This window comes from Passer domesticus, chromosome 3 (assembly GCF_036417665.1).
Source record: "Passer domesticus isolate bPasDom1 chromosome 3, bPasDom1.hap1, whole genome shotgun sequence".
In the NCBI taxonomy this organism is placed as follows: Eukaryota; Metazoa; Chordata; class Aves; order Passeriformes; family Passeridae; genus Passer; species Passer domesticus.
In genome coordinates, this window is record NC_087476.1 from 107,768,910 (window position 1) to 107,791,904 (window position 22,995).

A 22,995-nucleotide genomic window follows, 5' to 3' on the forward strand; every position below is an offset into this window, starting at 1 on the left:
TGATCCAGAATGAATTTCCTTAACGCAGAGAAGGTCTCAGACAGTTCTCATCACATCAGCAACACGTCTGTGGGAGGATGCCACTGTGTAACAGCCCGCTTGGGTCTGGGCTGATGGCTTAGCGGCCAAGGGAAAATAAAAGTTGCAGTGCCTAGCAGTTTGCATGCAATTTTTGTTGCAAACACTGAAAGCAGTTTATAAACAAGCCCACAGAGCAAACAAGTCTTTGCGTTGAATGCATGTGGACTGAACAACATATCCTGGCTTCCAAAGACCCTGTATTTGTAGCAACACAGAGTTGTGATGTTATTAGGGAAGTGGTTTTTGCACCCCCGGGCAAGAATGATGAAGAAAGTAATCTCAGTTTGGCTGAATACAAACTATCTCTGTTAGGGACAAAAATAAAATATATTTTTAAAAAGGGATGCAGACTGTCATGATTTGTTAAACAGCTTTCAGCACCAAAGAAAAAAAAAAAAAGGAAAAAAAAGCTATTATTAGTGTTATATTCTTAGCATGTTACTGACCGTGGCAAATTTATAATTGTCCTTATGACTTGGTCTGTGTCTTTAATGAAACTGTAACCTTGGGTAGTTACAGACAAACACAAGATTTTATGAAGAAATTAGATATCCAACAATTCTTTGAAAGCTCAGTACGTAAAAAAGGGCTTTTATACAGAGAAGCAATTCACCATATAAAATAATAATTCATAAAAGAAACATGAGCAAAGGAAACAACTCAACAGCATTTAAAATTCCATGGGCTAATCTACTTTCTGTCTGCAAGAGGCAAACAAGGAAAAGAAAAGTATTACGCATTCATTGATTAAAAATGAAAAGCTTCTAACCTAATGACACTGCCTTTCACCACCTCCCTGCCATCGTCCACCCACCCTCTCCCCCCACCCCATTTTTAAAAAAAATATACTCATTTCAAACCCCCTTCAGATTAATTTAGCAGGCATTGCCTCATGCCTGACGGGAGGAGGACTCATTGATAATTTATGGAAATATCTACTATAATCCAAGGGAGATGACTTTTTTTCCAGCTTTGTGCATCAATAGATAATCAAGGCCTTCAAGCAGCCTTAGCTTCCCATTACCTCGGGCAAAAGAATTCCTGAAAGCATGCCTCCAGGGCACCTGAATTATATCCTCCATTAGGGGAGGAAAAGCTTTCTGCATTCCACCTATAACACTCCCCAGAACCTTTCCTGTTTATTTCTGCTGTATGAAAGCAGAAGCATTAGGAACAGGATTTTTTAAGTGAAGACTTATGTAGATACAATGGAGAAACCTTTCAAGCGCGAGCCAGATCACCTCCTTCAATCCCGGGCAGTGACCTATCCCAAATAAAAGGTTTCTGTTACATCATTAGCTCAAGCCAAAAACAGCCTTGGCTTAATGCATAGTTTGTTCTTCCTACTGTTTTTAGGCAAATACTGCTACTTTACTCCCATCTGGGAGGGAAATTACACTGCTGGGCTGTAATCTAAGACAAGATTTTCATTGGAAGCAAATGCTTTCAATCCAGTGTAAATACTGGTGTATGTTCAGAAAAGCCTAAAACAATAAACCCTGGCCTCGACCGACACAAGTTAGAGAAAGTGAAAAGCGGGGAGAGGATAAGAAAGCGGCCGGCTATCCTTGGAGCAAATGCTTCAGTAGACTTCTGTAAATTGTTTAACCTCTTCCACTTTTTTTAAATGGAAAATTGATCCCGTAAAGACTGAAACCACAGAGAGAAGTCTAAATGGTCAATTGTGGATTTTAGTATTTCCATCTACTTTGCAACTCGATACACTCACCTCTGTGAGGTCTCCAGAGATTTCCCCCTCCTTTTCTTCCCCCCACCCCTTTTCTTCCTTTTAAAGATCACTAAACAAACTTGAAGCACCACTGACCAGCCACACGGTAGCAGCTACGAACTGCATTTGTAAAATGTCGGTGGCAACTCTGTTCCTGGAGTTGACTTCTCCTGCCGCCAAATGAAGGCGAACTGAAAAGGTGGAAATAATCATAGAAATGATGCTAGTCCATAAACAAGCTTACAGCCTCATTAGTATAGCGGGAGGCTCCGCTGGGTGATTTATGCTTGTTTTGCTGATGCCATGAGGAAATGCCATAGGGCAACTTTAGCCAGCTGCTAATGGTTTCTGACAGCTTCTTAGCAACTAGTGCAAGCAACGCTGTGGCGTTTGCTAGTGACAGAAACCGAAAATGTCATATTATCTGCCCATGTGTCACGAAGTCCGTGTGGCAATTAACTAGTAGGCCAGTGACTGAGGGGCCACAGGCTCTTCAGAATGGCCCATGGCTATGTGGGGTCAAAGCGGGCGCAGCGTTCGCCTTTATGCTGCACATATGCATGGGTGTGTGCATGATCCCCATCGCGCTCCCTCTGCCCCGCTCCCCGATCAGTTTGGTCCGTGCAGATCCTTTGTCCATGGAGAAACTCCATCTCACTTTCTCTTTAGGCATGGCGTGACATTATCAGAGGGACTGCAAGTAATCTGTCTTGATATGATGGTTGGAAATGGCACTTTAATTGGCAATACCTGATTCCCTGGTTTTGAGTGCTGGATCCGAAGGTGCTAGCTGTTTTTCTGCTCGCTCGCAAATTAGTCTAAAAGGATTTAAGATCACTGAAGCAGACTCGTTGCCTGTCAAATTGCTGGGAGCACAGCAACTCTGCACAGCAACTAGATGCTATTTAAAAAAAAAAAAAAAAGCAAATGCAGAGCCTGTAAGGAGCAGAAGGAGAGCCCAGACTCCGCACGCCCGTTCCCTGGCGAGCAGAACCAGGCGCTATATGTCAAACTGTCAAACCTTTCAGCGTGGCCGTTTGCCCTTTCAAATAATATTTAAGAATTGTTTTTACACAATTTTTTATAGGCCATGGTCTAGTGAAAGAGGCCAACCAACAGAGAAAGGAATTTGTACTACAATTCGTCCGTGGACGATTTCTTGCCAGACCCAGGCCAGTCCCCACGGAGCGAGGCAGGTGACCTGTGGCAGCTCCCTGGCTGTTGGGGAGCTCCGATTTCAAACGCCCTCAACTCCAGCATCCCAGAGTTGCCTATTTAAGCACACCCAGGCATTTAGGCTGTGCTATCTTGTTCCATTCAAGAAGGGATAAAGCAGCATTTATCGTATTCAGCCCTGCTGAATGGCTCAGACTGGCCATGCCAGCAGGGGCTCCTCTCACTGCGTTCCCCTCTCCACTGTCACTGTGCCTTACAACTTCCCTTCCCCTCCCACTCCCCCAAAAATCAGAGGTAGAAGCAGCAAAGGGCAAGCGACTTTACAGCAGCCCCTCAAGTGGGTAATGCTCTCTTTGTCCCGGGTGATAATGTTATAAACCTTTGTTGACAAAATAGGTGCTTCTGGAGAGCAACTTGGCACAGGCACTTGCCTTCAGCAGCCATGGTTGTGGCAGGATTTTACTGGTGATTCAAAGTCTCCCTCAGTCCCGCACCAAACTCCAGTTAAATGTCATCACCCCGTGATGCTGGAAAGTCTGGCAGTGTGGCACAGCTGGGCGACTTTCAGCCACTCCAGCGCCCAAATCTACTCTCAAACCTCAACCATCGAGGCTGCCCAGATAGGACATAAATATTCCCAATCCCAAGTCATAAAGGTTTCTGAAAGGATAGGAAATTCAGATGTTCTAAAAACTCCAGCCTTTTTCTTGACTACAAAATCCATGCCTCTGCATGGAGCTCTTTAGACGAACGTCCTCAAATGATTTTAACTGACCAGAAACCTCAGTATCAAAGTTCCAAATACAGCTTTACTAGAAGTACCTTCACCAGACGTAACAGGTTATTCCTCACTCCACATAGCCCCATCCTACTATCAAGCCTACTTCCCATTCCTCTGACAGGACATCTGAGAGAGCTTTTGGGGTCTAAGGTTGAATTTTCTGGGAGGGGTAAGAGCAGAGCACCGGCTTTGCTGAGGTATACCAAACAATATGATGAACACTTCCAGCTTATACAGTCCAGTTCTACATAGAAATCTAAATACACTGCTTTAAGGAGTTCACAGGAGAAAATGTGAAAGATGTGCACCCAGAAGCCCTAGGAAAGGCCTGGAGCAACTTTTAAGTGGACTGACTAAAAGCTCCTTATGTTCAACTTATTTGTATGTGTCCAAATGTCTCCCGTAAAAAACAGTTTCTGCCTCCTAGAAGAACTTCACAGTTTTCAGGTACTTTTGTATTTCATGAGATAATATAAATTAAATATACACTGTGTTTGGACAAAACCTGTTGACTTCTGTACTAGATTTATAATGTATTCAGTGCTATGAACTGAAACATCTAACATGATGGCCCAAAATTAATGGTCTTTTCAGTAGTGTCTTTTTTTTCCTAATTCTATCATAATTTTTTGGAAGCATTTAGATACAAGTTCCTCAAATTCCTGCTTCTGGTAGCATGACAAATCCTAAATTGCCAAAGCCAAATATTTAACTGTTCACTGTCCATCCCCACCTGTGTTGGTTCCTTTCTCTTTTAAATATTCCAAGAACCAAAAACTCTTCAGTAACCTTTACAGGTAAGTAGAAAGGAAAATTCATTATCTTCAAGCAACATAATGTACTAGAGAGATTGTAAGTGGCAAAATTGCTTTCCTTAACCTTTCTTCTGTGTCATGTACCAATTTAGAGTAACTACTGTGTTTTCCACAGCTTTACCTATGTTATCCCTTACAGAAATAAAATTCCAGTTTGCTGGATACCCACACATCCATCATGACAACTTTTTGTGGCGCAAACCAGGTTTATGTGTGACATTTTCCTATAAGGTACAAAATTATGAATTCTCAAAAATGCAGGTCCACAGATGGAACAAGCTTTTCTGTGAAGCAAGAGAGGGAATACTGTTCACAGGAAATAGAACAAGGATCATCATTTCAGACCACCAGCTTTGAACGGTCTTGAGCAAACAAAGAATGTGGAAATTTCTTTATTTTTTTTTTATATTTCTTTATTCTTTATATATATTTTTATATATTTTTCAATTTTTATTTTTTATATATTTATATTTTTATATATTTTTCAATTTGTTTCAGATACAACTAGCTCCAACTTGGCACAGGAATGTGGTGAGCAGAAGTCACACCCAAGTCACTCTGACGTGAGTCAGTGCATCTATTATTGACGTCCACAAGTACTGAAGGACAAGTTCACTACTCAGGAATTATCACTCCTCCTTAGAGCAAGGTGGCTAAAGAGGCAGGCTGAGCAGCACAGGGGCTGAGTGCTCAGGTATGCCAGGAGAGAGCTGGAAGGCACTGAGTCTGTGGGTATGTGCCCAGCTGCTAAACCAAGCTGTACCTATCCATTGAGGAGAAACATAAGTTTTAACATTAAAAGGCCATTAAGTTTAAAATATTTACCCAAAACACATTATTTTAAAATTTAAACACACATGCATATATTGCATATGTAACATTAACTCACTGATGGCTCTCAATCTGCCGATGCCCAAGCAAAGCACACAAGCTGAGAATGGAACTACCAAAAAATGGTACTTCAGAAAACATAAAATAACTATGGAATTTCTTTATTGGGAAAAGGATTTTCTATTATTTTGGGTCCATGGTTTGTCAGATGTGAGGAAGCACCCACTCCTGGAGCTCCTGAGGTCAATGGCAATCACTTCAGCACACTGAGTGGCCTATAGAATGCCCAAAAAATAATTTACTATGATGCTGTAGCTCTGCTTGTGAATTTGAAAAGCGGTGTTGATGAGGGAACTTTTTTTTTTTCGTATTCCTTTAGGAGAAAGCCTCCTCAAATATACTTAATAAAAAGTTAATGAGGAACAACAAGGTTGAAAATGAGCATTAGCAAAGAACAAATACCACGTGTCTGGGTGTGCACACATCTCTTAAGGAGATGAAGTGTGTCATTCATGCAAGGATTCAGATCATGACATAAACAGTGGGAAGTTGTCAGTCACAGATAGTATCCATATTCACAAGATACTAAAGGACACAGTTGCAAAAATATGCTACACAAATATGCACAGATAGCAAAACCTGGAAAAGTATAAATTACACTGTGGCATTTCACAAACTTTCCAAGTTTTTCTTGAATCATTGTACTTTGTTCTTTAGAGACAAGAGCACCTTTTTCTAGGAACTCAACCATCTCCTTTTTACTTGAATACCTTTCATGCAAACAATGAGCAAATCAGTTGTCTATGCAAAGAGTAAAAACAGCATTGACAAATAACGGGGGAAAACCCACAGATTTTACTCATCTTCATTTCTTTGGCAGCTTTTTATAGCTGAAGTGAAGGAAACCTCTTCTCTTGCACCAGGTGGCACTTCTTAATGAGGTTTAGAAAACTACGATGTTATGGGTAAGTTGTGCCATATTTCTGGAGCTGTGCATCACCAAATGAAATACTAAAAAGAAAGCAATTCATTGTATGGGAAGCAAACAACTTTCTGCTGCCAACAACAGAAGTTTACTTTGAGCAGTTGGAAGCAAATACCCTACAGAAAAGTATCTGGTTAAACAGAAAAACATCCTGCTTTAACCAAGAATTGTAAAAAGCTTAAAAAGTCATGGAGTTTTTTTTCCCTAACCTAAAAGCCACCATGATGACTCTACAACTTCTTGGGAAAAGCTGTTTTTCAGTCTTTTTTATGAAACCTATCCTCTGCAACCTCATCACAAGAACTAGTCCCATCAGTCACATTCTCCATTAAAAGTTCAACTACACACAGCTTTGCCACAGGTAAATCCAGCACTGGATTCCATCCGACTGACTTCCTTGTAAAGCAGGAGCACAAGAAGCAGCAGGAGCACAGGACAGCTCTGCCATGGGGGAAACATGCCCAACTAATGCCCCAAACGGCCATGAGGTCAACTTCTGTAAATCTCTATAGCTCCTTAACAACTGGCTCTATCTTTGTGTTTATCCAGCTCCCAAGACACTTGACTCTTGGACTGAGCACAGGCAGCTATAAGAGGCTCAAACCAAAGATCAGAAGCATATTACGTATAAACTAAGGGACGTGTTATCTGTAGAAACAGTTTATTATGTGGAGCATTTAAGTAGGCTTCCTTCCCTAAACATAGCTAAATTGCCTTAGGCCCTGCCTACATGCCTGCTCCAGAGGAGAAGACATTGTAGATTCCCAGTTTTACAACATATTAAAATATGTGCCAGAACCTTGACACTGTGTAAATAATTCAAAATGAGGTTGTTCTATTGAAAATACTTCTAAAAAATGTTGGGCAAGACAAACCAAAATACTTGGGATTGTTGAACCAAACAAAAGCATTTTACTTTGGGCCAATTCAAGACAATTCAAGTACTGGCCCAAGCTGCAGTTTGCACTGCAGGAGCTATAGGTCAGATACTGTTTGCCCCAAATCCTCTTTTGCAGAGCTGGATCCCCTAAGCCACCAGAATCATCCAGCCACAATGAACAGGAGAGGGTTAGTCTAACTGCAGGTCAGGCAAGTCAGGATTCATGACCTACCAAACCCACATGAGACATTTCCCACTGGAAGTTGTCAAAGCCAAAAAATTTTCCCTGTCCCTAGTCCATCAGATACATCATCTGACAATAAAAACCAAGATATAAATGCAAGAAAACGAACATTGAACTTCACTTTGCATGCCATGGCTGCATCACATACTCTATTTCCCCACATACAGTGACAAATATTGTCACTTTGCAATTGCAAAAGGCAGCTCTAAAAGTGATGAGAATAAAATGCCCCCATCTCATCTACCTTTCCTGTTCTAACAGCAACAACATCTCCACTGCCATTGCTAAAAACCAACCATCACATCATACAGCCTTATACAGATCCACTTGCTCCAGCAAATCCCAGCCACTAAACCCTCCCAACTGGGCAGCTAGTGAAAAAACATCTGGCTTCAAACCCATGACACAAATTAATTATTTCCTTGTACTTAAAGCAAGAGGAAGATAATTTAGATTTGTTATGGAGTATTACTCCAAAAACCTTCATGAGACAATCTGGTAATTCCCACTGCATGACCCTGGATCTCACAGCTATGGAGAAGAGGGCAGGGAAGAGGGCTGGCCATGTCCACCCAGAAGAACCTCAGCTCCCACAAGCTGTCTTTGAGGTCCACGTGCCTGCTGGCCTGAACTACTGGGCAGAGAGGGTCAGAACATCAGGGACTTGTGAATCTTCTAGTGCCTGGGCTTCATATGAAGAAGGCAAGAGCAGGATCCAAAAAAATTATACCCGTGTTCTCCAAGGAACTATAAGAAACATTTGCAATCATGAACTGAATGGATGGCATTTGGACTGCACCATGAATTTCCTCCCCTCATCCTGTCCTAGCTCTGTCTGGGATGCTCAGAAGCAGCCTACTTTGGCCCCCAAAGACAAAACCTTATGTTACCATGTACATCATGAACTCAGGAAAAACATCTGTATTATAAAACATGCATCCCTCTGCCAGACCTTTCAAGGGAAGGGCATACACAGAATTAATGTTTTTCCCCACTGCTCCTTGCTATCCAGCATCCTAACTCCACTGCTTTTGTTCCTCCAGCAAAAGGTGGCACCTCTGGAATATCTGTGACAACAGTGGGAGGCTGCTCCTTGGGAAGGGGGTGAGAAGCCAAAAGGAGTAAATTTGGCAGAGCCAAGCTCACATAAAATTTTCTTCCACTACTCCTCCTCTCCCAGCTCAAAAAGCAAATCTGCTGTGATGAGGTAGCACCTAAGACAGGCACAATAGGAAAATCAGTCCTGAAGCCAGGCTTTAATGTGAAGGTGTGGTGACACTGGGTCTGATGGCCAGCAAACAGGCACACTGCTGCCACTCACACAGCTCCTGCTGCCCTCTGCTCTGCCCAGATTCTGTGGCTCTACAGCATGACAGGCATCCAGCAATGACTACTGTGGTGATCAGGCCACTAACTCTTCTTCTGCTGCAAACACTTTTCCCATAAATATTCCTTGTGTTTGGGGAGGTGGGGTGGCACTGAGGGGCAGGTCAGGGAGCATCCAGGTGGCTGGTGTGAACCCAGCCCACATGGCAGAGCCTGAAAATTCAGAGGGCTCAGAGAGCCCTTCAGAGAAATAACAGTGATGGGGAGGTGGTCTTGACCCTGCTCCTTGTGGCTGGCCCTGGCCACCAGGCTCAGGTCCTGAGTTCCCCTGATGGTCCCTACCTAGGGGCACACAGGCAGTGACAGTCCTTTCAGGAATTTCAGTCCTACTAAGCTAGCACATCCCTTTAGGCTCCAACTTAATGTATTCATGACACTGGTATGTCTTTGGCTTCCCACGACTTTCTATCACAGCTTCTGGTGTTTTGATGTTTGATTTGCAGTGCAGTTACAGTTTAAGGTGTGGATTTTTTCCAAATTAAAACAAACAACCAACAAATCCAAATGCAAATCATTCAGGAACAAACAGATGTTAGAGTCCAAAACACACAATGAAGGTGAAAGAAAAGTCAGATGAATGCTGGACACTTAAAAACTTTCCCTGAATATCATCTACAGGTGCATGCTCACTCTATTTTTTCCTTTCATCTTCCATCACTGTCTATTTCTAGATATTACCTGCCTAGAATTACCTTGAATAGACAAACTGATAGGAGGAAAGGGGCAAGCTTCTGGTGCACCCCAGAATTTGATTTTTATTTATGTCGCTACATCTCATGGCATCAGTTCCAGCTGTGAGAGAGATGGATGATAGGAAGGAGTTAACTCAGCCATATCCAGCTCACTTCTTTGACTCCATAAGAGTGTTTAACCAAAATCTGACAGAAATCTCAAAGTAAAGCTGGGTCATAGCAAAAAGCCATCCATATCTTAAGAAAAATAAATAAAATGTTTACATCCTTCAAAAAGTAAGCCAAAATTATTTCTGGTTTCTTTTTCAACTCACAGCATGTGTCATTATCTCTAAGAGCAGTAGAAATGTGTAGAAAGCAAAAACTGTAAAAGCTTTCAGTAATCTGATGTACTTTAAATGACATGAATGAGTAACCAAGGAAGCTAAAGAAAACCTCAGGTTCTAGCAGGCTGAAACCACAGGCATCAGCTTCCCCATGGCAGGTACAGACCACAAGGAAGAAGAATCTCGCTCTTCTGATGAAACAACCACATCCTTGTTGAAAGGGCTGAGGACCCTGTCTCACCCCTTCCACCCACCAGTGGTGGAAGAGGACTCTCACCTGCCCAGCTCACCACTCCATCTGTCTCCTCCTGAGGCAGCCTTGCAGTGCCTGCAAAATCACCAGCCTCACCCTCCTGACTGCCAAACATCCTGCTCAGATGGCACCCTCCCAGCTGAGGCCAACAAGGAATGTATTTCTGCAGTGTTCCCCATCTTTTTCACCTCAGCTGTCAGGATGTGCTTCTCAGCTGATGTGCAAGGACACACCACACACACACAGAAGCCAACGCTGCACCGGGTCAAACACCAGCAACATCCCTGTGTCCTTCCTGTCCGTGCAGATATCAAGGAAGGTTTTATAGGCATTGGTTGCCTCATAAAGGAAAAGACAGATTTTTCTAAGCATCCTGTAAATGCCAGGAAAAGAGAAGAATGGAAAGGAAATGAAAGGAACAACCTGGAAAGGAGAACGGAAAAGCAGAAGACCTTGGCTCCAGGGAGAGAGCTGACCACAGTTTTAGCCCTGCATTCATCTATAGAAGATGTTTGCTTTTATTAATCTTGGAAAAAATGTGGTGCGTGAGCTAAGTCAGCCCCTGGGCAGATTTAACTTGGGTGACCTGAACTTACTCTGCAGATCACCATAGGTCTCTCTGACCTTGGCAGTGACACAAGGATCATATTTTCTTGTGGACAAATTACTCTGGAATAATTCTGCCAATGTATTAGGCATAAATAGCCTTTTATTTAGGACTGTGAAAATACATTCTCTCTTTCTGCCTCTCACCTTTCCAAACAAAATCTATTTATTGGAATAAGGAAAACCCCACCCTTCATTAAGGTCTGGGTACACATCTCAAGGGCCAGACAGAAGCTTGGCTGCCTCATGTTCATGGCAATGTGTTTTCAGGCACTGCGTTCAGCAAGATGCATTTTGGAGCTAACTGGTAAGTCTTGTTGCTTGTGATTGGAATGGTCAGCCTGCACATTTGCAACTGAACATACAAATACTTTCAGACATGAAAGAGGCGGTAAATTTAGGTCAACAGTGGGAATGTTCAGCTTCAATCAAAACAGAAAACACAATCCTCGACATACAAGCTAGTGAAGAGCAGCTCTGGGAAAACCAGCCAAGCTGCACTGAGATAAGCAGAAAATCCCCCCAACATCCACATCTCAGCCTTCCAGAAAACTGACCAGTTTGGAAGGAACAGGTAAACAGTGTGTCCTTGGACAAGATTCAGCACAGTTTGGATGATGTAGACCTTTCCGTTCAGGAGTTGCACTGGTTTTTGTGTCTGGTCACTTGAGGTCACACCGCAGAGCTCTGAGGCTCTGCAGAAGCTCTGCATGCTTCCTCCCCAGAACGGAGGTGGCTGAAGTGGCTATTAAAATCAGTTGTTATTCTGATGCCACCTGAGTCTTAATTGCTGAAAAGATGGGGACTACAACCACAGAAAGGGCTTTCTGGCACTGGCTAAGGAAGTATCAGTTTTTGAGGTCAGAATAACATCCCTTAAAAATATGAATCAGAGTGGTTCTTTCATAGTGCAATTTGATAAAGGCAGGCAAAACATTAGCAGACTATTTTGATGAAGGTCAGGACAGCTTTGTAATATATATTCATATTAGAGAAGTCTTAGATGTGTGTAAAAAGAAAGAAAATACTTGAAAACCTGTACTCAAATTATCCTGGAGCAGTCAAATAAATCCTAGTAAATACTATTTCCTGCTTCCACTCTCAATGAGTCTCTTCTAATAAACTCATTGCATGTTGAGAAAACACAGTTTTCCAACAGCGTGTTAGCTGCTTTCTTCCTCCATACACAACTTTTGCTGTATGGCTGATGCCTCAGGACCTGCAGGCAAGTGTCTCAGCCTGAAGACTGGGTCACCAAGGCTTGTCAGGCAGAAAAGTAATCAGAGCCACAGATCTGCACTCTTTCCCATCGCAATTCTGGAACAATGCTCACTGATGCCAAAACAGGTGATTCTCTTGAGACTGGAAAAGGCTTTCATAAATACCTGCAAATCATCTGAGCAGTCGCCAACAATGCCAGCCTCTGAACCATTGCTAATCGTGATGCTGGTTTCTATGCAAAGCAACTCTGAATTTTGTCATTTTAAATGCCTGACCAGCTGCACCTGTGATTTGTGGCTGAGGCAGATGAGGAGACAGATTTTCGTCTATAATCATGAGTTGAAACTGAAAGTTCAGCTGAAAAGCATCCTCACCTATACTTAACAGTTTCTATGGAAGGTACTTTGACATAAGCACCATATTTGCAATGAATATGATCTCAGCAGTGACCTGAACAAGGCAATATTGACCTGGAAAGGGCAATTGCCTGTAAGATCATGGGGAAGCAACCCTTTATGCTCACCCCTTACCAGCCCAGGAGACTTCATGCATATTCAAAGCTGCACAGGAGCCTCACTGAAAAGCATGAAAGGGGAGGCTCAAGATGACAGGTGCACATCCAAAGATTCCATGAATTGTAAAGAAGGAGGTCAAAGTCTCAGAGCAGTCAAAAAACATGCTGGAAAGCCCAGCTTTCCAAGGCACTGCAAGTATCTGTGCTGGTTATGACTCCTGCAGAGCCAGCAGAACGACTCACAAGAAAGCCTCTGCCAGGACAATCCTGGAAACACCTCACTCAGCTCCCTTCCCTGGGTTTACCCTGGAGAGCCATCCCCCAAGATCCCAGATAAGACAGGCTGACAAGGTGCTGAATGAAAGCCCACACTGCTGCTGCCAGTAACCCGCCCTCCCTCCACGCCTGCAAGCCTCAAGCACTACCCTTAGGCTTTGTACTCGCAGCCTCCAAGGAAGCAAGCCCTGAATTTCACCAAATTTCTTGTTTCTGGGGCACAGTGGGGACACAGAGTACAGTTCAGAGATATTTTTAAGGACAGCATCCAAAGTGGACTTCAAAATGGAAATAAGAGTTCAATATTCTGCATAAAAATTATTAACCCCTTTACCTCTCTGTCTCATGTGCTAGTCAGGATTGCTACAAATACAACTACAAAAATGAAGTGGAAAAATGAGCCATTTTGAATGATTATAAGTACACTTAAAAGGACCAATATACATCTTGTTAGTTTGGAGTTGAAGTAGGTTAAATTCTAATTTTATATTTAAAAACAGAGAGAAGTTCTGACAAATGCAGTGCCAACTGCCAAAGGACCCTGCACCCAAACAGCACAACAAAGCTAAATATGGCCATTCCTACCACCTCAACTCAGCAACAGATTTTGCTTCAAGGCTTCCCTCATGGAACCTCTTATCTCATGCAAGACCTCAATGATGTTTAGTTGGAGGCTGAGCAAAATGCTGCTACACAGTTTCAGAAGCCCCATTCATCATGTTTTATATTTAAGTCCTCAGTTCCCAGAGTCATATGAGAACCTTCAAACAAAACCTTGTATGCACTAATAAAGCAAGCAACTTCTTGAAGTTAGGAAAAGCTGGAATCCTGGCTTCTTGACAGCTAGGCATGGGAATACAGACACTAACACCCCCTAAATAATTTTTTTTTTAAAGTGTATATATATAATCTTTTTCCTATGAATGCCACGATTTTTGAACACTTCAGTTACCCATGCAGGTCTGCAAACACAACAAATGTCATGAGATACTCAGAAGCTGCAGAGGACAGCCTCACCTACACATACAATACCTGAGCCCACTCCTCTCATCTTCAGCAGAACAAGACACTTTATTCTGATTCTCCACAAAGAGCAAACATTTTCTTCCTAAAGGAATGCCAACTTTCAACGCAGTTTCATCCCTCCTCACTCTAAGCATTTAAGTCAGGCTGCTAAGCTAAGTGTCTAAACGAGGTGATTAGTCCTCCCTGAGTCCCTTCACAGCCCGTGGAGAGAAAGAAACTCTCCGGAGGGAAATTCAGGATTGAGATGACTACAAGGATATGTGCACTATTAGCTTTAAATACTGCACAGAACAGTAAAAACTTACAAGCAGCAATGGTCTAGCAAGGAAACTGTGGCTAATGAAGACTGAATATGCCCATCTCTGTTTCTAAGCAAGATCTGGACTTCAGAGCTCGTTCTAAAATTACTCAGGATGGAAAGGCTGAATTTAGCTCCCATCCATCCCCTTATCACAAGAATACAACCTCATGCTTCCTGCCACAGAGAATCTGGGAAAATGCAAAATTCTACCTCTTATCACCAAATCATAATTAATTTCTTCTTTCTATTTTGCCTTACTTGAGAGAGGAAAAAAAAATCCCTCCTTGATAGATAACTAAATTTATGTCTTACCAAACTGAATGTAAATGCAAGAAACAGGAAGTTTTTACTTGGAAACTGGAATTTCAAGCACTCAGTGGCAAACAATGAAGCAGAGAGATAAAGATGCAATGGCAATGGTGGGGGACAGACCTGCCAAGCTTCCTGCCCACGCTGACTCAAGAGCATGTGTCCTACCATGATATGGACGGGCCACACTGCTTGCTTTTATTTTGGTAATTGGTATTTGTTCCTGTGAAAACCCCTATAAAAACAAGTCAGAAGACCAGACAATAGTGGACTCGTCATCTCTTATAGCCAGATCTTTTACTTAACACTTTAGCAAAAGATGTAATCAGCAGATCTTTGTCCATTTATACAATTCTCTCTGCAGTGAGGAGGATTGTATTACACTCTCCAGCACCCACCAGATCAGAGCATCCAGTATTCCCCATCACTTCAAGAGATTGAACTGATACTTGAAAGCACATTTGCTATTATCTGCTCCAGCCCTTTGGAAATGACATTACACAGATACGGGGGGCAGGCAAATATTGTCGCTCTTTTATTATTCCTGATGTTCCCGCGCTTGTAATATCTGAGAAGTTCCCAGGTCAATGGGATTACTTTATCTTCTTCCCCTTTCCTTTATCTCTTTCCTCACCCCACAGGTATCCATGTCCAAATGGGACACTTCGGCAGGGGGTTTGCTTGACCCAGGTCACTCGAAGGTCAAGCTTTTCACCACTTGCTAATGCAAAGCTTCCCCCCAGCCCTTGCAACCCCAGGGGCCCGGGCACCCCTCCTCACACACCCCTCTCCTGGCCACGGGTGCAGATGGAGAAGGCAAATGCTCCTCACTGAACATAACAGAAGCAAAATCCTCCCCATATGGAAACCAGAATATGTTTTGTGTTTTTAAATAAACAAAGCAAAGGGAGAAGCTCATGAAAAATCAGCTCAGCAGTGCCTTTATTCCTGTACCAAACTTGAAGGATGGGAGGCTTAACTAGTTAGGAGCAACTCAGACTATATTTTTGCCTACCAGAACAAAGTTCGATTTTTATTTAGATTGATTTTAAGATTTACATGCGAGAAATAGATACAATTGGATCAAATATATAGTAAAATAAATTGTTGACTCCCATGAAAGCCAATAAACCCAAAACAAATTCCACAGATCTCATCTACCAGCATTTGAGATTTGTTTTATTTCATTATTTTGTATACATTTACAGAGCAGAAATTTGCTTAACTCTGTTCTACTTTTCTTTTACTGAAACAATAAGACTCTCTGCAGAATATTTTCGGCTTGAATATTATCACCAGGATAGCATATGGCAAACTAGCAGCAGGCAGTTTATCTTCATCCTCTTTGTAAGCTAAAATTAGCACAATGCTTTTGCAACAGCATATGATGTATTCAGACCAGTACGATATACCTAATACAACTTCAGATCCATCCCTGGCTAACCTCCAATAGCCAAGTAAATTGATTGCTAATTTTAACTGAGTATTAATGTGTTTAGTATCAAGTTGGCATTTATCAACTTGAGAGGCACTTTTAAGTATAATACTGTCATTTCACATACACCAACCGCAACTGTAAATAAAATTTGTATATTGGTAACACATAGCATTTCAATTCACACACTCATCTGTAGGAAAAAATTCTAATTTATATTAATACATTATGTATGGAAAGCCATGCTGTAAAATTGCATAATATGCATATTCTGCTTTTCAGTAATGCAAAGTAATTAATGGTGGTGAAGAGCTGATGTACCCATGTCATGACTAACATGTTCCTCCTGCAGACTGTGAGCTGGTTACTTCATTGGGATTAAATTCAAACAAGTCACCAGCATCCTTTGGATTAAATTAAAGCAAGTCATCACTTTACATTTCTTGATAAGGTGGCTATGCCAGCCCTCTCTGCTCTTCAGTCTGGTAAATTATGGCCACCTCAGGGGTTTTTTAGCTGGATAAATATGTAGTGAGACACTAATGTTAGCACTGCTTCCTAATTTGTTTCTTGTAGCTGTAACACCAAGGAACTTAGCACAGCACTCCTCATAAAGGAAATTTGAAAGGTTCTGAAAGGTTCTAAAAATGCCCTGCGCTTCACAAGGGTGGTTTTACCACCTTTCTTGCCAGGTTGACAGAATAAAAAAGTGTAGTAGTAGGAAGTAGTCACATCCAAGCACGTATATGAACAAACACACACACAAATAATAAATATTTATAGACTGACATTCAAACATTTTGTGGCTCAGCCTGCTCATCAATAGAACATCCCTCTGCTTTCCTACAGCCCATTACAGAACTACAATACATAACCATACCAAGTCTGTCCAATAGTTGTACTGAATTAACATCACCACTGTTCTTGCTTTTACGCAGCTGGCCTCATGCAGAATTTGCACGAGGTTAGTGCAGACAGATACCAAAAAAAAAAAAAAGAAGAAAAAAAAAAGAAAGCAGGCAGGATCCTGCACAAAAGCCTCTCCTGGGGCATTCTCATTGCCACAGGCAGGATGAGGGGACAGGATAAATAGATGCTTTGCTAAGTGGGGAAGGGAAGAGAAGTACAGAACAAACACAACATTTCAACTCTACTTTGCTGTCTCTTTTCCCCCTTGCTGTAATTTTCCTGCAACTTATCCCCTGCTCTTTAGCAAGAAGCTGCTACACTCTTAACGTGACAGTGCCCTGAAATCTTAACCTCATTTTAAATGACACTTAACTTTGAGCTGTTCAGTTAATGCTGACCTCATTCCTTCTTTCCCCTGCTTTAGGAAGACATTTGATGCAGTGTGTGTGCATAATCCAGGACCCCAAGCAGGAACTCTACTGTGGGGTTTCTCCCTCAGTGCTGTGCCAGGGAGGGAGAAAGGAAGGAGATTCTCTTGGCCCAGCAATGAGACCAACAAAAGAATCTCCATCCTACAAGTCTTGCTTCCATGACCTTCACTTGCTGACCAGAGAAAGCTAAGATATGCCTTCTTCGAGGTCCATCAGGACACTACAGACTCCAGAATATATTTAGCATGCATCCATGTGACACTGCTATTCAGAGCACTGGGGAAGATTTCAGCATTAGTTAGGGTATGTCTGCCACCATTAGGTCTTTTCCAAGGACATAAGTGGTGTCTTCTAGTAGGTCTTCTCTCCCTCTGCAGAAGATGTACTTACAACCTGGAGACAATAGACAGTATTGGGGATGGAAGGGCCATCTCCCACCCATGGCACAGAATCAGCCCCAGGAAAACTAAAGACTAAGGAACAAGTAGTTGAAAAGGCTGTCCCCACTGTACTTTTATTTATTTATGTGCTATTTCTTCTTTCCCACACTTTCACATTACACTTTGCCAAAGCACAACTGCAAAAACCTGACTGCAAAATCTGTGTGAGATTTTAAATACTCAAGAGAGAAAAAATCCCGAACAAATACTCATAATATTTATACTAGATAAATAAGTTTTATATATATAAATTTATAAAGACTTCTATATTGGCTATTATATGCCAGAGGCACTGCCTTATGATGAGGAAGTTCCCAAGCTGCAGCAGGAGGCAGGCTGGCAGTGCCTATCCTGATGTCACACTGCTCCCACTGCACATCACAGGCCCAGCCATGCTCTCCCATGTCCTTTCCCACCTTCCAGGCCTGAGCAGCAAAAGTTCAAGCACATCAAACCAAAGGCTACATGGAGGAGGTGTCATGGCTCTTTAGCCAAAGCAGAAAGGTGGAAGACTTTCCCAACAGCACCCTCATTCAAAGACCTGCCAGAGCAGTGTCAGGCATTTGCTTAGTCACAGCCCTACGATCCCACCCCAGCTTGGGTGGAAGGGACATCAGGCATCTCCCTCTGGTATTTCTCATGTCACCAACTAGTGGGTCACCAGGCCAGTGAGAAGTGGTCCCCGATGAATTATAGGATGACAGGTGGCTCTGACATCACCACTGCTGCAAGCTGCAGAGGCTGCTCTGATTGCCCAGAGAAAGTCCCCATCTCATTCATGAATTTAAAATTGAAAGAAAAAATAAAAAAGAATAGTAATAATAAAAGCCCGTGTGCATCAATGTGCCTAGAAAAAATTATGTCAGCATCTTACAGTGCTGATCCTATTAATTAATCCCTGGAAGAATGGCCCCTCGCCCACAAACATATAATGTAATGCCAGCTTAATCTTACCTAAAAAAAATTACAATGCAATAAGATTACTCGTCTGACTCTGCTAACTGTTACAGCACTGCTTAATCCTGCATTTCGGAGCTTTAACAAGCTCCTACAATACTGTACAGAGTTTATCAGAGCAGTTCCCAAGACAAGAAGGACTTATGTTTTAAAGAATATAATTCCTCTGTCTTTTGTGCTTTTTACATATAATGTTTATACAGCGACTTTCATCCTGAAAGACCTCAAAGTCTATTGCCTGCTCCTGTTTCCATTGAAGTCTTCCTTTCAGTTTCACATTACAGTAGGATTAGAAATAAATATATATTAACATATATATATGGAGGGTTATAGCAGGAAGATTTGTAGGGGCAGGAGTTCATCCCTCCCTCCCATTTCCCAAACACAGCTGGGACAGGCACCACCAAATCAGCCACCTCCTACCAAAAATCTTCAAAGGACCCCATGTGGGACCTTGCCTAAAGAAGTGGGTGCAAACTTGACCAATGAAAGTACCATCTCTCCATCCCTGCAATAACTTGGCCTTCATCCCCAGGCTGTCCTGCCACCAGCACAGCCCCACTCCAACAACATCCACCCACAGCCACACATTTCCCAGTCTTTGCCGCTTATAGACATATTAAACTTCCCATGGAATAGGAGAAGAAAGCTCTGTTCCCTCCCTGTAATTATCAAATCAGCCCAAAAATGAGGAAGAATTGAGAATCCTCATTATAGCACATCATAAAACACAGCGAGGTCTCGTGCTCGCTGTCTGTTATTGGCACAGTCTGCCAACAAAACTTTACAAAGATCACAGGAATTCATATTTGCAGAGATATTAAAGTCATAAAAGGGGAAATTTGGATTTTATTTTCCCACAGTCTAAATGAAGGTGAACCAAGCAAATTTGGCAAAGAGTGCTAGTCAGATGCCATTTCCCACAGCAGTGTGGTATTTTCCTCTGGGAATAAAACATTTTCCCTCAACTACTGTTTATAACTCTTATCAGTTCAACTGCAATAGAGCCATCAAGTCCAATATCTTGTGGAAAAAAGTCAAGGTCAACAAGTACTTGCATTTTCGTTTATCTTTAGCTGCAATTGCTACTGACATTCAATTGGGTAATAAACATGAGGACTGTCAAATGCTCTCAGCAAACAGGTGATCCAAAAGCTATCAGAGAGAAAGAGGCTACTGCCAGGTAATCAAACAATTCTGTTGCAACAATTATGATTTGAGTGCATTCATTTACAGAAGCAATCACCTGTCAAATTTGAATGAATAGCATCAAAACATTCCCACCATCGGGGTAATAAGGGCAAGAAAGTACAAGCTATGTCTACTTTCTTCCCAACAAAAGCATGCCAGCATTAGCAAGAGCTTTAAAAAAAAAAAAAAGGGATAAACAAAAATATCCAGCATCTTATTTCCTGAATTGAATTATAAAAAAATTATTTGAACACAAAAACTAGCGGACGTCTGTCCAAGTAACTGGGTCGTGTGGTGGTGTGTGACACGAGCAATGACGGGTGTTTAGGAAAACACCAGGGAAAGTGGGGGCACACAGAAGCAGCTGTAGCACCACTCTGACAATCAGCACTTGGGCAGCTTCCTGAGCCAGCGGTTGCATCTGGACCAGGGTTTTTAATAGCTACAGAAGAACCTATTTTTCCATGAATTGGTCTAATCTCTTTTTGTTGCCTGCTGACCTCCTCAGAATGCTGTTCTGTAGCAATAAATTTAACCCAACACATAAAACATTTTTGTTTATTTCAAACCTACCAACACTGGAACAGCTTCCGTGCCATGAACACCCACCCTTAGTTCTCGTATTATGGGACAAGCACCCCCTTTCTCCATACGCAATTAATTTTAAAGACATCTCCTCCAGCCTTAGTCATCTTTCCCCTCCCAGCCTTTTATGTGAGAGATAGGAAAATGGTTTGTGCCAAGCAGCCTGATGGCACACCCTGTTGCATCACTAATCCAGAAACACGGCATGTTTATGAGTTTATATTCCTTGCGATAAAATGACGCTCAAAACAAACATCTCAAGATCACAACTTTTGTTTTCTTAATCTCCAAGTTAAAGAGGCCAACGACACACACCTTAAAGTCTCACTCTGCCTACATCAGATTGCAAGACTCAGCTGAAGCCACCAAAACCTGGAGAAGCAAATGGGATAGAACCCTTAAGTTGGGAATACTAAGATGGCCTTTAATATAGGCCATATGGGAAGCTCATTAGCTCCAATGAGCCACCACAACTTAAGTGAACACATCCAGAGTGTGTAGGAAAACAAATACCTTATCTGAATAAAGCAACCAAAAAAAAATAATATCAGCCAACTTGAAGACCCTCCACTCTGGTACTGTTGAAAGGGGCACCTTGGACACTAAAAACTTCAAACCTGTTTCTACAACTTCTTACAAAACCAAACCTCCCTCTGACCCATGCAAGAAGGAAAACAAGATGCCCTTCAGTCCTACACCAGATATTTTAGCTAACAGCCCAAGATAATGATTTAGCAATGTGATTATTTTCCACCACTGTTTCCTGTTTGGCATGTTCAATATCCTGCCCTCAGTAAGACACCTGGTTCTGTGCAGACACACTTTGGGGCTGCAAAAGCCAATGGATGCTCTCAGTTCAGGGTCAGGGCCATGCTGTTATATACACATCTATGTACACATGGGCTTGTGCACAGCCACACAGATGTTTAATGGGTAGACATTTCTGAGTTTAGAAAAACTTGCCAAGAAAATAGAAAGAAAAAAAAAGGACTCCAGCACATGGATTCTCCTTCTCGAATACAGACGGGCCCAGAAGTCAGGAATATTTGTATTTCCATAGCCACTTTAAAGGTAAACAGTTTCCAAAGTCTTTTTCCCTCCTTCCGCTCTGCCAATGATGGCAGTAGCCTCAATGTGAAAGATCTGCCTCCTGACATGGTCATCTCTCTCTGCTTCCTGGCTGGAAGTTTTTCCTGAGCAAAGACTAAAAGTCACATTAAACTGTGCTGAAATGGTTTTGCTGGTTTTGAACTGCTTATTATCTCTGGGGGCTGACCTGAAAAACAAGTTGGTGCTTAGCGAAATTCAGGTTTCCCCTGTAAGGCAAATGGAAAGAAGGAAGGTTTTTTACAAGGAAAAGAGTTCATTTACAATGATGTTACCCACAATTTAGGGAAAACAAGCAACATTTATAAGTATTTAAGTTAGCTTTGCCAGACCGAAAAGAAAAACGCCTGTTAATAACAGACATTTAAGCTAATGTGAATGACTGAAATAAATCCTGACACTGGGAATAGATTAATGCTCAGATCATGACAGACACCCGCTCCTAAGTAAGAACTTGCTCCCATGCACCATTCTGGAAAGCACAACCCTGCTTAGCTGAGGCACACAGACTTAGCACTCCCAAAATCTAAGTTTAACAGCTGAATCAGGCTGATGAGACCAAAAAGAAAAAAAAATACCAAAAAAAACCCAAAACCAGACAAAAAAACCAAAAACCTAAACTAGAAGGAGGAAAAAACCAGTTTCACGCCCCCCGGCTTTAGAGCAGAATGATAAATTGACATCATGTTATGAGCATAATCCTCAACCACTCAATCACTGTTAAAAAAAAAAAAAACAACATGATTCTGGGGAGATAAAAATAATTAATGCTGGTGCTGCTGAGGAATATGCACCTACACGAAGAGTATCAGATAAATATGGGCCTGGCTTAAATCTCATATCTCACGTCAAAGGAAGAGGGCACAGGTGCTCACACTGATTTAAAGCAAACCAAGCACTGCCTGCTTGATGGAAAAGCAGGAAAAGAAAAGGGGATGGCAGAGCCTCAGCAAGAAAACTGATACTGCTCCATTTCCAAACAAGCGTATTACGCTTAATTCGGGATTCACAACACATAAAGAGGCAGAAAAAACACAGGGAGCAGCCCCTGTTGACTAATGCCCTGTCTTTTCTAATCGAGGGTCACATCCAGTCTAACCGATCGCATGATAATGGCATCAGAAAAGGTCAAAGACAAGCTGAAGCTTCCACTGCCTGGCTGACCTTCGGAGCTTGTGACAAATTGCTATCAGTCAATGTCAACTAATGACAGCGGCTCTTTGGCTAATCAATTGTTCTAAAAATGATCAAGAAAACTACTCGTAGGACAGCTCATTTTCACATCAATGCCTGTGAAGTATGAAAAGCTCATTTTTTTTTGAGTTTTTAATAAGCTCATAAGTAAAGCAGTTACTTGGTAACAGGGGTCACCTTAGTGAAAAGACAGAACCTTTGTCTGCCTTTTACATATTCTTTTATTACCATATTATAGTAAAAATATGCCATGCCATTACTATGCCAGAGGGCTACATAATAAAGTAGGTAATACTTCATACTTTTTTTTTTTT

At 42.0% G+C, this 22,995-nt stretch overlaps 1 protein-coding gene across 6 annotated transcripts in view; it reads right to left on the bottom strand.

The window, feature by feature from the left end:
* Positions 1-22,995, bottom strand: part of MEIS1 (Meis homeobox 1) — a 107,809-nt gene that overhangs the window by 52,273 nt on the left and 32,541 nt on the right. The window lies entirely within an intron of this gene.